The 14048-nt window shown below is 46.5% G+C and overlaps 1 pseudogene; it reads left to right on the top strand.

Annotated features, from left to right (window-relative positions):
• The first annotated feature begins 3122 nt into the window (after positions 1-3122).
• LOC126488795 (ribonucleoprotein PTB-binding 1-like) lies at positions 3123-5000 on the top strand (annotated as a pseudogene).
• The last annotated feature ends 9048 nt before the right edge of the window (positions 5001-14048 follow it).

Here is a 14048-nt window from a genome sequence, read left to right as displayed (position 1 = left end):
AGCTGGAAGGCAGAATTGGTGGAGAGGGGGGGACTCTGGTGCCCTGGGGTCACTCACTCCCCAGCTCAGATTTTCCCAAGCTTTGGGTCTGAGGACTCAAGCAATGGAACCTGCTGGGATGACTTGTGGGGATTCCTGCTAAAGGTTCTTGCAGGAGCTTGCCCTCTAGAGTTGTTGGTCCTATATGGCTGCTTGCAGGACACATTCTCAACCTGGCAACCAACTTAGGGCAGGCTGACTAGGAATACTCTCCTTGGGGGAGAGAAGTCTCAGCCCATGGAGAAGACCGTGTTCTCTGCCAAGAAACAGGGGGCAAAGGACAGTCACTACCCAGAGCACCACTTCTGATGTTTCCGCAGGCAGGGGGAGAGGGCAAGGCGCTATTGTTCCACAAGACAGCCTAGGGCACCTTTGCACCTCAGCCCTCTACACTGAGCTAGACCCTGTGGGAAGCCTACCCTTCCTGCCTGGGATTTTACCTGGAGAGATAGATGTTCTCTGGGGTGGACAGCTCTTCCTCTGCAGGAGGGGCCTGTGGCCAGACAGTGTCCTGGGCATCTGCCATGGGTCCCCAGAGGGGCTGTCTGAATCTCATCCAGACCGATCCCCAACCCGTGGCTCAGAAGCCATGGAGCTGGAGCTTGACCTCTTCGGGGCTTCAAAAAGAAAGGCACAGGAAGGAGACTCTTAGTGACTTCAAAACACACAAGACTTAGTGCACTGCCCTGCAGCGCCCAAGTACCCGACTGGTCCTCCAAGGAATCTTTGCCTCCTTTGGCCTTGCCCCCACCTCTCCCTGCTTCGCTCAGCACCTCTGCTGTCCCCCTGTTGCTCAACAAGCCTGAGGTCACACTTCAGGGGACACCTGGTCTTTCTGAAGTGACAGGTTGTTACGCTCACTGTGTGCCATAAGTGGACACAGGCATCATTTATCACAAAGGACAGGAGGAAAAGTACAAATCAGATGAAGTGAGAAAGGTGCTCACCTGGTTCTGTGGGTGCCTCTAGGATCCCCTGACTGTGGAGCCTGGTTCTCACAGGAGGCATGGTTTGTCTCTGCAGGAGGCAGGCAGCAACACAGGTGTCGAAAAAAGTTTTCAATGGTTTTCTTGACCCTCTCTGCCAGCGGTGACACCTCTGGTTTCGGGAGGAAGCTGGCCTGGCATCCTGGGGTTGACCATGGCTGATGGCCTCTTCCTGTCTGGTGGTCACTTCTTCCTGCAGTGTGTCCCCAAGGGAGGAGCCTTTGGGGGTTACACGCAGAGCCATCCCCAGCAAGCTCCAGAGTTTCTCTGCCCCAAGAGGGTGGTACAGAGAGCAGGATGGCTGGGCACTCGCCGTCAGGCTGCCATACAACCCGATCTTCGATGGCGAGAAACTCTTGTTGTCCAGGCTGCTGCTCATGAGGGAATCAGCCACAGGACAGCGTAGGTGGGATAGGTGGTCAAGGTGGCTCCTCCTAGGCTGGCAGCACAGGGTGGCAGGCACGCTATGCCTTCTGCCACCCTGCCTGGAATTCTCATCTTCTTTCTCCTGGGGCTCAGATGGAACAATGAAGGTTGGGGGAGTAGGCTCAGCAGCTCTCCTGAGGGTCCCAGAAAAGAGGTGAAGATCGGCCTGGTTGAGGACAAGGCCTGGCTCCATGGGTTTTGTGGGTTTCACCCAGTGATGGCAGCAGTCTCCCCCGGGTGCCTGGTGTTGCAGACTTAGGTATGTGGCCATCGCTGATCAAATTTTTGGTCTTCTAGACACTCAATCATTTCTTCACGTTGGTACTCCATGCCTGCCATGGTGCCGACAATGCTAGGGCTCGGGGTGCCTGGGAGACTCTGGATGGATGCCCGTGCCTGGCTGTCCCTGATCATGGGGCGCATCAGGGTTTGACTGATGGTGGGCCTCCTGTTGGGGCTGATCATGAAGATTTCCACGATTACGTTGAAAATATCAAGTGGAACGCTGAAGTTTGCAGCCAAAATTTGCTGCTTCAACCCCTTAGAAGAGCTCACTTGGAACGGAAGGTCCCTGGCCACCATGTAGTAGAGGACCACGCCTAAGTTCCAAACATCGCTGGCATAGCCATTGTATGGCTCCACTCCGAAGAGTTCTGGGGCACAGTAGGCCAGAGTGCCGCAGAAAGTCTTTAGTTTTGTCCCAGGGACAACTCTGACTGCCAGGCCAAAATCACAGAGCTTGGCATTCCCAGAGGCGTCGATCAAGACGTTGTTTGCCTTAATGTCCCTGTGGATGATACAGTTGTCATGGCAGTACTTCGCTGCCTGTACTACCTGTCCAAACAGCCTTCGAGCCTTGCACTCCTGTAAGCCTCCTGGTTTGCGAATCTGACGCAACAGGTCCCCTTTGGAGGCGTAATCCATTATGAGATACGTCATCTCCCGTGTCTGCACCTCCTGAAAGAACCTGATTATATGTGGATTAACGAGGGATCTCATTATATCAACCTCATTGCTGTTCCAGGCAGAGTCCCCCTTCACATTTGCCAGAATCTTCACAGCCACGTAGCTGACAGTGGGCATGTGAAAGGCCAGTTTGACTGTGGCAAAGGTTCCTCGTCCCAAAAGAACAATACTCAGCCTCATATGGAAAAGCAAGAAGTCCGGGATAACCAAAAGAATCCTGTACAATTAAGGAACTTCTGAAAGCCTCACAATCCCTGACTTCAAACTCTACTACAGAGCTACCATCCTGAAAACAGCCTGGTATTGGCATAAGAACAGACAGGAGGACCAATGGAACTGAATCAAAGAATGGCTATCAATCCACACACCTACAAACACCTAATTTTTGACAACGAAGTAAAATATAAAATGGAAAAAAGAAAGCAAATTCAACAAGTGGTGCTGGCATAACTGAATATCAATATGTAGAGGAATGAAAATAGATCCATATCTATCGCCATTCACAAAGCTCAAATCCAGAAGGATCAAAGACCTCAACATAAAAACAACCACACTGAACCTCATAGAAGAGAAAATGGGAAATACACTTGAACAGATTGACACAGGAGACCACTTCCTAAATAGAACCCCAGTAGCACAAACACTGAGAGCAACAGTAATAAACGGGACCTCCTGAAACTGAGAAGCTTCTGTAAAGCAGAGAACATGCCTGGTCAACAAGACAAAATGGCAAGCTACAGACGGAGAAAAGATCTTCACCAACCCCCACGCCCATCTAATAGAGGGCTGTTCTCCAAAATATACAGAGAACTCAAGAAATTGCTTTTCCATATGAGGTTGAGTATTGTTCTTTTGAGGTCTGTGAAGAATTTTGCTGGGATTTTGATAGACATTGCTTTGAATCTGTAGATTGGTTTTGGTAAGATTGCCATTTTTACTTTGATAATTCTGCCTACCCAAGAGCATAGGACATCTTTCCATCTTCTAGTGTCTTCTTCAAATTCTTTCTTCAAAGATTTAAAGTTCTTGACTCACTGGCCGCTGCTCAACTTGGAGGCGGAGGCCAAAGGGGAAACTTTGTGGACGGCCTCTCGATGAGCACCTGAACAGGAGCTGCTATCCTTGGATCTGGAAGAGATCCGGAAGCGCCTGGAACGTACTGAGTGCCAGTTCCGTAACCGCCATGATACTGATCCGGGGTCTTCCTGCGGATGTGACCAACCAGGAAGTACGCTATCACGATCTTCTGAGCGACTAGGAACTCAAGGACTGTTGGTGGACAAATGCAAAGGGACAGCTTTCGTGACCCTGCTGAATGGGGAGCAGGATGAAGCTGCCGTCAAGGCCTTCCACCAGAGCCGCCTTCGAGAGCGGGAGCTGTCAGTTCAGCTGCAGCCTACAGATGCTCTGTTGTGTGTGGCCAAGCTGCCACCCAGCCTGACCCAGGCAGTGTGAGGAGCTGGTGCGGCCCTTTGGCAGCCTGGAGCGCTGCTTCGTAGTGTACAGCGAGTGCACAGGCCACTCTAAGGGCTATGGCTTTGCAGAGTACATGAAGAAAGACTCGGCTGCCAGGGCCAAGTCTGATTTGCTGGGCAAGCCATGGGCCCACCGCACACTGTATGTGCATCGCACAGATGCTGGGCAGCTGCCCCCTGCCTTGTTGCACTCCCGGTGCCTCTGTGTGGACCACCTGCCACCTGGCTTCAATGATGTGGATGCCCTGCGCCAGGCACTGTCCGCGGTCTATATGCCCACCTTCTTTCACCTGCCATGTGGCCAGGGTGGGCAGCTGAGGGGCTTTGCAGTACTGGAGTATGAGACAGCAGAGATGGCAGAGGCTGCAGAACAGAGGGCAGGTGGCCTGGCCCTGGGTGGCAGTCACCTTCGTGGGTCCTTCTGTGCTCCAAGTCCTCCTGGCCGCAGCATTCTGGCAGCACTCATTGATGCCCAGGCCACGGCTCTCATCGAGGCAAGGGAATCCAGCCTGAGCCAAACATCCTGCAGCTGTTGGACAATCTGGGCCCATCTACCTTCCTCCAGCTGCTGCTCAATCCTCTGCTGCATGAAGTGCCAGTGGCCAGCAGGGCCTTTTGGGTGCGCCCCCTCCATGCCAGGGCTCATCAGACCTGCCCTGTCCACTGCACTGCTCCAGTTAGCCCTGCACACCCAGAGCCAAAAGAAGCCTGGGATCCTGGGAGACTCTCCTCTGGGTACCCTCCAGGCTGGGGCCCAACCTGTCTCCTCCTCCTTGGGGAGCTGTCTGCAGGTGGTGGTGTTGGCTCTGAACTGCAACCCACTGAGGGAAGCCACAACCCTTACTACCATCACTGCTGTGCCCTTCTGGGGTGACCAGGAGCCCATGAGTCTGCATCCCCCAGCTCACTCCACACTCAGCCCCTGTGGGGCTCTGAGGCTCCAGTCTTAGTTAGAGGCCTCCCGAAGAACATTGTGCCCCTGCCAACGACCCCTGGGATGTCACTGTTGGGGGAGCCCCTTAAGAACTACCGCATCTCCCTGAACCTGAATCTACATAGCCGGCTTTCATCCAGCAACCTGGCAGGCAAGGAGACCCGCGGCTGGTGAGCATTGTTTAATTTCCATGTGTTTGTGGGCTCTGAAATTAGCATTGCTGTTGAATTCTAATTTTAAGCCATGGATATCTGGTAAGATACTTGGGGCATGCCAAATTTTGTATCTGTTGAGGTTTGCTTTGTTAGCTAGTATGTGCTCAATTTTTGAGAAGGTTCCATGAGGTGCTGAGAAGAAGGTATTTTCTTTTCTGTTTGGATGGAATTTTCTATAGATGTCTGTTAAGTCCATTTGAGTTATCACATCAGTTAGAGCCACTCGCAGCTCTAAATCTGCTCTAGAAGGTGACCTTTGACTCTTGTCAGTGCTTTGACCCTGCTTTCTGTCAGGGGTGACGTGGACAGTCTTCTGGGATGGATGGCTGGGACCAAGCCTGCTTTGGTCTCAAGGTAGAGTGGCCTCACAGCAAAACCTGCCTTCAGTCAGGACCAGAAGGGGTTAATCTTAACAAGCCCTGTCTGGAATCTTCTAGGGTGGTTGCACCACTATAGAGAATAGACCCTCAGGAAATACTGGTCTTTGTTGTGATAGTCAATGGGAGGCTCCCCCAAGGGACTGAAATGGCTGAGAGGTCTAGTCTCATTTTGGGTCTTTCCTAGTTAGGTTTCCACTGCTGTGATAAACGCCATGACTGACACCAGCTCACAGAGACTGGGGTTTGTTTTCTACTACACTTCCCCATCCATCAATGAGGGGAGCCCAGGTTCACAGCTGGAAGCAGAGACCATGGATGAAGGCTGCTCACTGGCTTTGTCTCTCCACCTTGCACTTCCACATTCTTGGCAACTATGCAGCTTCCTTCCCCGTTGCCACCAGCAGCCCAAATCCCCACCTAAGCTGTCAGCTTTTGACCATACTTGGGCACAAACCCAGCTTGTGGTGAACACATCATTGCTCCTCACCTAAAACCTATAAAGTTTCCTGCTTTAGCTTGGAGGTGCAACTTCTAGGGCCTCAAAATCTGGGACCAGAGAACTCGCCTGGGAATTACTTCGCTCTAATAAACCTATTGTCATATTTTTGGTTCAGCTTCATCTGGCCCACTGCATCAGCAGAGAAACTTATTATAAGGAGGCAAGAAACCTATGACCTAGGAGTGCACATTCCCGCTTCTTATGGCCATTTCTACAGGAACAAATGTGCCTATGCCTGCTGCCGCGCCCGCGCTGCTGTGCCTGCTGTGTCCTACCTGGGCTTTGTTGCTGTGTTTTTGTCAACTTGAGACAGAAAGGGTTAAATGTGAAGACCCTCAATGAAGAAAAGGCCTCCAACGTTGAACTGGCTGGAGGCATGTCTGTCGGGTATTTTCCTGATTATGATTGATGTGCAAGGGCCCAGCTCACTGCAAGCAGAGTCACCCCTGGGCCTCTGCCTCAGGTCCTGTCTCAGGTTCCTGCCCTGGCTTCTCTTCATAGTGGACTGTAAGCTGTAAGGTAAACAAACCCTTTCCTCTCCAGTTTCTTTTGGTGTCATGGTGTTTATGCAACATGAAGCAGACTGATATACACCACCACCTTACTTCCTACTTTTGAGATAGATAGGAAACAGGCTCATAACCTTCTTACATCATCTGCTGTTTTCTGTCCTGTGTGTCTGCAGGGAGACACAAAGCCCGATTCGTTTAATGCCGTATGATCTACCACACTCCTGCCACATTTGCCACCTTAATTGAATTTATTGCGATACTGCGACTTGGGTCTGTTTTTCTGAGTATCTCTTCTCTTACATTCATTATCTGGCAATTAACCCTCTAATTGATAAGGACAGGAACTTTTCACGTCTTTTTTCTACAAATGGATAATGTTTACGCATGGAGTGTGAATCAAAATCATTATGAAGTTTTTTTAGCTTTGTTTTTATGGGCGGTTAGTTTCGTTTTGTTTTCTTGATGTTGGTTGGTTTGGGTTTTGGTTTTTATAATCTTGAGGATAATTCTGACAGAGTTAGAAGAACAGCACCAAGGCAAGCAAGCTGTAAATCCTAGCAGCTGGGGGAGGAGGGAATAGGAGGGAGAGAGCGAGAGAGCCATGCTGTGTGCCTGTGGCCACACAGGAGACAGTGAGAAGAGGGTGAGGCAGGATTTACATCTCAGAGGAAGAGTGCAAATGCCCAAACTACCAGAGGAACATACTTGTTTTGGGTTTTGTTTTGTGGGTTTTGTTTTTGTTGTTTAGTTTTTGTTGCTTTTTATTTTATTTTATTTTATTTTTGAGACAGGTTTTTCTGTTGCTTTGGTGGCTGTGCTGGAACTAGCTCTTGTAGATCAGGCTGGCCTCGAACTCTCAGAGATCTGCCTGCCTCCGCCTCCCCAGTGCTGGGATTAAAGGCGTATGCCACCACCGCCAGGCTCCAGAGGAACATACTCTTATTCCTAAAAAAACGATCCCCGGGCGGGCTGGCGGAGTCGCCAAGCAACAAGCGGCTACAGTTTCCCACCAGCGGGAGGGCAGCACCGCACGGGCACAGACACATAGACACAAAAGATAGGCATAGGTATTTATTAAGAACGAGAGAGGGAGAGGGAGGGGGAGGGGAGGGGGAGGGGAGGGGAGGGGGAGAGGGGAGGAGAGGAGGAGAGAGGCAAAGCCCTGTGAGTACACCAGGAGAGAATACAGGGACAGAGTGATGGCGTGCGGGTCAGAGGTTAAAAAGGAGTGGGCGTGGCTAGGGCAGGGACCAAAAGAATAACACATACTTAAGCTCCAGCCAGCACCCAAAAGAAAGAAACAGGAAAAAAAGGGCAGGGATGGTTACAGCCATGACCATACCTACACACAACGCAAGTTACAGAAAAACGACTTATGTACAGTAGAGGAGACCCCACAAGGGCCAGGAATGAGGAGTTCCATGGAACATCCATAACACAGAGTCCATGCTCCTAAGGAAATGGGAACGGTGATTTCCAGCAAGAGGGTGCCCTGATGTGCAGAGAGCACCATGTCCACCTCCTGCTCACTGGAAGCAGTAAAGAAAGAAAGAATGTTATACAGGCAGGCTTTTCTCCTCAGCGAAAGGGATCTCACCTGGTTTCTACTCCGAATGCTGGTGTGGATGCTCTTTATAGCCTGGTGATCATTTGCTGTCTGTAGAGCTAGTCCTCTCCTGAAGCCCCCACGCTCCCAGCATTGTCAGTCAATAGACACAATTTGTTTATTTGTATTTTATGTGCATTGGTGTTTTGCCCACATGTATGCCTGTGTGACAGGAATTACAGACAGTTGTAAGCTGCCATGTGGATGTTGGGAAGTGAACTCAGGTCCTCTGGGAAAGCAGCCAGTGCTCTGAGCCATCTCTCCAGCCCCAGAGCCTATTCTTGCAGAAGAGGTCACAGGTACTTTGCAAAGGAGTTTTGATGTGGCCACGCCTTAAGCTTTGTTGTGATAATTGTCACAAGGAAACTTTTTTCCAAATCTGTGCCGTGTCTAAATATCCTAAAAACAAACTACAAGGAGTCAGAGTCAGTTTGAACCAGTCTAGGTTCAGCCATGCTGAACCGATTTCTTTCCTGACAACCTCGGTCATGGCACAGCTGGCACAGCTGGCTATAGTGTTTGCAGGGATCCCCACACAGAGAGGTAGGTGGGCAGACTCTGAATACCCTGGATCAGCCTCTCTACTTGAAGATCACCTCTGCTCACAACGGAAAAGACCTCTTCCCCAGTCTTCCGTCCACTGCTAAGACCTAGGGATTTGCTTGGTTCACAGCCTTGAAGGAAGCAGGTTACTCCTACAGTGTGAGTGACCACTCAGGGCCTGTGTCCCAGAGGCCTCATTTCCTACGTGTTTAATGGAAGCCTCTGTCTGTTTCCTCTTCACTGGACATGAGTTTGAGTGAACATACACAAAATCAACTCTCTTGATTTTATTCTTTTATTTATTGTTATCCTAGTTCCCTATAGCTATGTTAGTATAATCATTCCCGTTATTTTTCATCGTATCCTTTTAGTTGAAAGTGCCAGAAACACAAGCAAATTTCAACCATTCAATAGCGTTCTCATCAAAATTCCAATACCATTCTTTTCAGAAATAGAAAAACAAATCCTAAACTGTACATGGAGGCACCAAAGGCCATAAAGATAGAAGAAATCGCAAGAGAGAAGAAAACCACTGGGGGGGATGGCCACATCTTCTTCAAGTTCTACTGCAAAGCCAAAGCAACAAAACCAGTGTGGCATTAGCACAGAAACACACTCAGTGGAAGCAGACAGAGTGTCCAGGTATAAAATCATGCTTCTGTAGCCACCCGAATTCTGACGAAGATACTGAAAACCACACTTGGGAGAAAGTCAACTTCAAAACAAATGGCACCAGCAAAACTGCATATCCACGTAGAGAAACTGAAGCTGAGTCCTCTCCCTTGTGCAGAAATAGCCCAAATGGATCAAAGGCCTCGGTGTAAGAACTCAACCTGTTGTGGACGGGAGAGGAAGAAACACTGCAAGAGGTCATCACAAGCAGGGACTGTCTGAGTGGACTCACAGGAAGTAGGTAGTCAGGTCCGGAACAGCCTCATGCAGTGTTAGCAGACTGGCTGGACATAGCTCGGTTGGTAAAATGTTTGTCTTGAGAGAATACATATAGCAGCTTCTTTTATTGTTCTATTAATAAATAAAGCTGAGGAGTCAGATATTAGGGTAAAGCATGACAGGTCCACAGAGTGATAGAGGAAAGGTTGAGCTGACTCTCCTCTCTACTTTCCCAGATATAAAGCCCAATCTTTCCAAGCCCCTCATTATTCCTCCCCATGTCTCTCTATCTTCATCTGGGCCCACCAGAAAACTCTCGGGTTTATTCCCGGCCAGCTGAATGTGCACTCTGCTCTCTTGATCAAGGTTTAGTTCCACTGGGAGTTTCAAAGTGACAATACAAACAAAGCTCCCACATTTCCAACCCTGTTGTCTAAATAAAAAGGACAGTAAAACTATAGAGAGTAAGATCAATTATCAGATGAGAATTATATTCACAATGTCCAGTCTATTTGTATTTGGAAAATTTGGAGAAAATATTCCATTATCTATCTTCTCTTGATAAATCCAAAGTTTTGTACCTAATTTACTTCTGTCATAACTAAGGAAGACTGTAAACCTATCTTGTCTTCAATCCCATCAGAGACCCAAGAATGATTACAATATTACCAGAATAAATGGGAAGTGCAAAGCACCCAAATTCCCAAAACTATAGCAATGGCAGAGACATCTGGCTGTCTGCACAGTCGCCCAAGGTTCCTCTGCAACATTGGAGCTTCCATATTTGGCCTAGACTTTTCTGACAGACTTTTCTGTGAAGCAGGAATTTTGAACAACTGTTCTCTCTTATCTTGGCAAAGTTCAGCAGCTGCCTTTTTTAGTGTGTGTGTGTCCTGTTGGTTCAATTTAGACAGCATGATATCAGCAGTTGAGGCAAGGGCAACTTTTTTGCCCACTGACTAACTTTGTCACAATGAAAGTAAACTCCATATGGAGGTCCTTCAATACCCATCATCCTTTTTTGCAGTAAATTGGTGCTGCCAGGAGCAGACGTGTCTCATTGTCATGAAAAGCCCTTTGGTATTAAAACATTTTAAATGCCATATTCTATAGGGCTCTGAAGACCACCTATCTATCTAAAATATATATCTGTTTGACTTTGAAAACATACCTAACATGACTGTATGTTTGTCTATTAGAGTTGACTACTTACTAACCTGTCTTTCTTTATTATCCTAAATAGCCTTCAAGAACTTGAACTTTATATTATATTTTTAAATGAGCTGCATAGGTACAATAACTTAAACAAGAGTAGAAACATACATACAGTTTAACAAAAATAACCTTAAATTTGTACCAATATACAAAAATCCATATCAGTGTAAACTATTTGAGACTGGTAGTTGTTTTTTAGTTTAGAAGTAGATTCAATAATCTCCCTCTTTATCCTGTCATTCCCATATCTCCCCCTTTTTCTTTTTAGAACAAGATCCCTGAATCTAATCTCCGTCGCTTAGCTTCCTCCCTGACCATGAGCAATAACAACTTGTAACCAACCCCCAAATGATGACAAACAGCCACCGAACTACCCAAACCCACCCACACCACCTCTTGGGTATCTGGGTGTCGTGTTCTTAAAATTACTTCCTGTTGTCTGGGGGTGATGGTATCTTTTAGGGAACTCTTAGAATATTGAGATAAAGATCAAGTCCTGGTAAATGAGCAAAGGGTCAAGGTTATGATGGGGAAATCCACAGAGACAACTGATCTGAGCTAGTGGAAGCTCATTGGCTCTGGACTGATAACTGGGGAACCTACATAGGACAGAACTAGATCCTCTGAAAGTTGGTAATAGTTCTATGAGTTGGGCGGTCTGTGGGGCCACTGGCAGTGGGCCCTGGATTTATTCCCAGTGTATGACCCGGCTTTGTAGAGCCCATTCCCTGTGGAGAGATACCTTGCTCAGTCATGAGTCAGGGGGGAGAAGCTTGATCCTGCCTCAACTTGATATGCCATACTTTGTAGACTCTCCAAGGAAGGCCTTACCCTTTCTGAGTATTGTATGGGGGGCTGGGGTGGGGGGAAAGGTGGCAGAGAGTAGGAGGAAGGAAGGGAGAGGGAACTATGGTTGGTATATAAAATAAAAAAAAACTTTTAAATATTTTTTTAGATTTGTAAAGGAAATAAATTTGTTAAAATAAGTAATTAAAAATAAAGGATGATTGTTGGTCCAATGACCTTGATGTGCTTGTATACATTATAAGATAAACAAGTGTCCAGATTAATATTGATGTATTTAATCCATTTGGACTTGAGTTTTGTGCATGGTGATAGATATGGGTCTACTTTCATTCTTCTACAGGTTGACATCCAGTTTTGCCAGCACCATTTGTTGAAGATGCTTTCTTTCTTCGATTGTACACTTTTAGCTCCTTTGTCAAAAATCAGGTGTTCATAGGTTTGTGGGTTTAATATCCAGGTCTTCTATTCGATTCCATTGGTTGACTTCTCTGTTTTTATGCCAATTCTAAGCTGTTTTCAATACTGTAGCTCTGTAATAGAGCTTGAAGTCAGGGATGGTAATGCCTTCAGAAGTTCCTTTATTGTATAAGATTGTTTTGGCTATTCTGGGTTTTTTGTTTTTCCATATAAAGTTGATTATTGTTCTCTCAAGGTCTATGAAGAATTTTGTTGGGATTTTAATGGGGATTGCATTGAATTTATAGATTGCCTTTGGTAGAATTTCCAATTTTACTATGTTGATTCTACCCATCCAAGAGCATGGGAGATCCTTCCTTCTTCTGGTGTCCTCTTCAATTTCTTTCTTCAAAGATTTAAAGTTCTTGTCAAATAGATCTTTCACTTTTTTTTTGCTAGAGTTACCCCAAGATGCTTTATGCTATTTGTGGCTATCATAAAAGGTGAAGTTTCTCTGAATTTTCTCTCTGCTTCTCTATCCTTTGTGTATAGGAGGACCACTGATTTTTTTGGAGTTGATCTTGTATCCTGCCACATTACTAAAGGTGTTTATCAGCTGTAGGAGTTCTTTGGTAGAGTCTTTGGGGTCACTGATGTACCCTATCATATCATCTGCAAATAACGAAAGTTTGACTTCTTCCTTTCCGATTCGAATCCCCTTGATCTCCTTATGTTGTCTTATTGCTATTGTTAGAACTTCAAGAACTCTGTTGAAGAGATATGGTGAGAGTGGACAGCCTTATCTTCTTCCTGATTTTAGTGGAATGGCTTTGAGTTTCTCTCCATTTAATTTGATATTAGCTGTTGGCTTGCTATATATTGCTTTTATTATATTTAGGTATGATCCTTGTATCCCTAACCTCTCCAAATCCTTTATCATAAAGGGGTTTTGAATTTTGTCAAATGCTTTTTCAGCATCTAATGAAATGATCATATGGTTTTTTTCTTTTAGTTTATTTATATGATGGATTACATTGATAGATTTTCGTATGTTGAACCAGCCCTGCATCTCTGGGATGAAGCCTACTTGGTCGTAATGGATAATTTTTTGGATGTGTTCTTGGATTCTGTAATCTGAACACACTGAACCTGATAGAAGAGAAAGTGGAAAGTACTCTACAACACATGGGCACAGGAGACCACTTACTACTACGTATAACCCCAGCAGCACAGACAATAAGGGCAACATTGAATAAATGGGACCTTCTAAAACTGAGAAGCTTCTGTAAAGAAAGGACACTGTCATTAAGACAAAAAGGCAACCTACTGACTGGGAGAAGATCTTCACCAATCCTGCAATAGACAAAGGTCTGATCTCCAAAATACATAAAGAACTCAAGAAACTAGACTTTAAAATGCTAATTAACCCAATTAAAAAATGGGGCACTGAACTGAACAGAGAATTCTCAACAAAAGTTCAAATGGCCAAAAGACACTTAAGGTCATGTTCATCTTCCTTAGCTATCAGGGAAATGCAAATCAAAACAACTTTGAGATACCATCTTACACCTGTCAGAATGGCTAAAATCAAAAACACCAATGATAGCCTTTGCTGGAGAGGATGTGGAGTAAGGGGAACACTCACCCATTGCTGGTGGGAATGCAAACTTGTGCAACCACTTTGGAAATCAATGTGGCGGTTTATCAGGAAATTCGGGATTAACCTACCCCAGGATCCAGCAATACTACTCTTGGGAATATACCCAAGAGATGCTCTATCATACTACAAAAGCGTTTGTTCAACTATGTTCGTAGCAGCATTAATTGTAATAGCCAGAACCTGGAAGCATGTGTCCATGCTTGCCAGAGAGGAGAAAGTAATGATTTTCAAAGTACTTTCCCATGCTTACCTTAGTAACTCTGTGTTTTCACAAGCTATTATTTCCAGTCAACATGTCTGATTCTGAGGGTTGTGGAGGGTTTTAAATGTCATTGGTGACAACATCTGAAGCAGGCAGCTAACTGTCCAGGGTGCGTCACTAAAGACGGGAGTGTTCTGTGCCTTAATGTCTGATACATTGGGTACCAGCATCCTTGCAGCTCACATCCTGGGTGTGTCACTAAAGACAGGAGTGTTCTGTGCCCAGATGGCTGATGC

Source organism: Alexandromys fortis, unplaced genomic scaffold (assembly GCF_014885135.2).
Source record: "Alexandromys fortis isolate MF-2015 unplaced genomic scaffold, M_Fortis_MF-2015_v1.1 scaffold_216, whole genome shotgun sequence".
Classification (NCBI taxonomy): Eukaryota; Metazoa; Chordata; class Mammalia; order Rodentia; family Cricetidae; genus Alexandromys; species Alexandromys fortis.
The sequence above is the reverse complement of the archived record's forward strand: the minus strand, read 5'-3'. Positions and strand labels throughout refer to the sequence as shown.